This window comes from Chiloscyllium plagiosum, unplaced genomic scaffold (assembly GCF_037043375.1).
Source record: "Chiloscyllium plagiosum isolate Xiang-an unplaced genomic scaffold, Cpla_swu_hap1 HiC_scaffold_48, whole genome shotgun sequence".
NCBI lineage: Eukaryota > Metazoa > Chordata > Chondrichthyes > Orectolobiformes > Hemiscylliidae > Chiloscyllium > Chiloscyllium plagiosum.
In genome coordinates, this window is record NW_028270186.1 from 53005830 (window position 1) to 53008717 (window position 2888).

Genomic DNA, 2888 nt, shown 5'->3' on the forward strand with positions numbered 1-2888 from the left:
TAGAAAAATGCCCAAAAAGAAGAAATGAGTAACCAGAAAAACTTAGAAAAATGCCCAAAAAGAAGAAATCAGTAACTAGAAAAACTTAGAAAAATGCCCAAAAATAAGAAATGAGTAACCAGAAAAACTTAGAAAAATGCCCAAAAAGAAGAAATCAGTAACTAGAAAAACTTAGAAAAATGCCCAAAAAGAAGAAATCAGTAACTAGAAAAACTTAGAAAAATGCCCGAAAATGAGAAATGAGTAACCAGAAAAACTTAGAAAAATGCCCAAAAAGAAGAAATGAGTAACCAGAAAAACTTAGAAAAATGCCCAAAAAGAAGAAATGAGTAACCAGAAAAACTTAGAAAAATGCCCAAAAAGAAGAAATCAGTAACTAGAAAAACTTAGAAAAATGCCCGAAAATGAGAAATGAGTAACCAGAAAAACTTAGAAAAATGCCCAAAAAGAAGAAATGAGTAACCAGAAAAACTTAGAAAAATGCCCAAAAAGAAGAAATGAGTAACCAGAAAAACTTAGAAAAATGCCCAAAAAGAAGAAATCAGTAACTAGAAAAACTTAGAAAAATGCCCGAAAATGAGAAATGAGTAACCAGAAAAACTTAGAAAAATGCCCAAAAAGAAGAAATCAGTAACTAGAAAAACTTAGAAAAATGCCCGAAAATGAGAAATGAGTAACCAGAAAAACTTAGAAAAATGATCAAAAATAATAAATCAGTAACCAGAAAAACTTAGGAAAAAACACTTAGAAAATTTTTCAGCAAAGTGTGAAAAATATTCTAAGTGTCAGCGGAGGAAAGTGCCGAAGCATCGGGAAAGATTCACAAACTCGCGCCGAACATGTGTTCCGAAGTGCCGCAGGAACTGTGTGAATTGAGCCCGGCAAATGGCCAACTGTCATTTTGTGTCTGCAGCCCGAAAACTTTAACTTTGTCTGTCGCGGAAGTCCCGAGCGGGAAAAATCCAAACGGTTTTGCGGGGATCGAGTTCCAGAGCGATGCAGTCAAATTTGAAATTCAGACCCATTCAGTGCCACTTGCATTTGTTACACAGTGAGGTTGGCGGGGTACCCGGAGATTTCTGGGAACACGATTTTTAGAACAAAATGGCGGCGCGGGACCTTTTTGAAAGGCATCCGAAAAACGGTTCCACGGGCATAGCACTCTAATGGCGGGTATGAGTGCATGCTGGAGAGCTCTTGGAAGTCGAATTTTTGACACTTTGTCAATTTTTTGACAGAATTGCCAAACTCTCCCTGTCTGTTCTAAGAGTCGGTCAGAGACCTGTGTGGAGGTCTCTTGACACGATTGGAGGGCGGGCAATCCCCACGTTGACTCCGGCCGTCCCTCCACAGGCGCTCGTGTCCAAAATGAAGGCGAGAGACGCGAGTGGCCTGGTTCCCTTGGGTGCTGCCAGGAAGGATGCGGGCTGACCCTTGCCTGAGCACTCCCTAAAGCCTCTTACGAGTCGAGGGCCGGCCTCGGGCGCCGCACGACCGGCTCTGGGAGTGGGTGGCCGCTATTGTGAATAGGCTGGTCCTTCCCGCTGCCACCCGGCCAAGTGCGACGGCTCTGCCGCCCTGCGGTGCTCGTCACCCAGGTTTGGGGAACTCGGTCAGAGGCTGTGGCGGGGGGTCTCTTGACACGATTGGAGGACGGGCCATCCCCACGTTGACTCCGGCCGTCCCTCCACAGGCGCTCGTGTCCAAAATGAAGGCGAGAGACGCGAGTGGCCTGGTTCCCTTGGGTGCTGCCAGGAAGGGTGCGGGCTGACCCTTGCCTGAGCACTCCGTAAAGCCTCTTACGAGTCGAGGGCCGGCCTCGGGCGCCGCACGACCGGCTCTGGGAGTGGGTGGCCGCTATTGTGAATAGGCTGGTCCTTCCTGCTGCCATCCGGCCAAGTGCGACGGCTCTGCCGCCCTGCGCTGCTCGTCACCCAGGTTTGGGGAACTCGGTCAGAGGCCGTGGCGGGGGGTCTCTTGACACGATTGGAGGACGGGCCATCCCCACGTTGACTCCGGCCGTCCCTCCACAGGCGCTCGTGTCCAAAATGAAGGCGAGAGACGCGAGTGGCCTGGATCCCTTGGGTGCCGCCAGGAAGGGTGTGGGCTGACCCTTGCCTGAGCACACGTTAAAGCCTCTTACGAGTCGAGGGCCGGCCTCGGGCGCCGCACGACCGGCTCTGGGAGTGGGTGGCCGCTATTGTGAATAGGCTGGTCCTTCCCGCTGCCATCCGGCCAAGTGCGACGGCTCTGCCGCCCTGCGGTGCTCGTCACCCAGGTTTGGGGAACTCGGTCAGAGGCCGGTGCGGGGGGTCTCTTGACACGATTGGAGGACGGGCCATCCCCACGTTGACTCCGGCCGTCCCTCCACAGGCGCTCGTGTCCAAAATGAAGGCGAGAGACGCGAGTGGCCTGGATCCCTTGGGTGCCGCCAGGAAGGGTGTGGGCTGACCCTTGCCTGAGCACACGTTAAAGCCCCTTACGAGTCGAGGGACGGCCTCGGGCGCCGCACGACCGGCTCTGGGAGTGGGTGGCCGCTATTGTGTATAGGCTGGTCCTTCCCGCTGCCATCCGGCCAAGTGCGACGGCGCTGCCGCCCTGCGGTGCTCGTCACCCAGGTTTGGGGAACTCGGTCAGAGGCCGGTGCGGGGGTCTCTTGACACGATTGGAGGACGGGCCACCCCCACGTTGACTCCGGCCGTCCGTCCACAGGCGCTCGTGTCCAAAATGAAGGCGAGAGACGCGAGTGGCCTGGATCCCTTGGGTGCCGCCAGGAAGGGTGTAGGCTGGCCCTTGCCTGAGCACACTGTAAAGCCTCTTACGAGTCGAGGGTCGGCCTCGGGCGCCGCACGACCGGCTCTGGGAGTGGGTGGCCGCTATTGTGAATA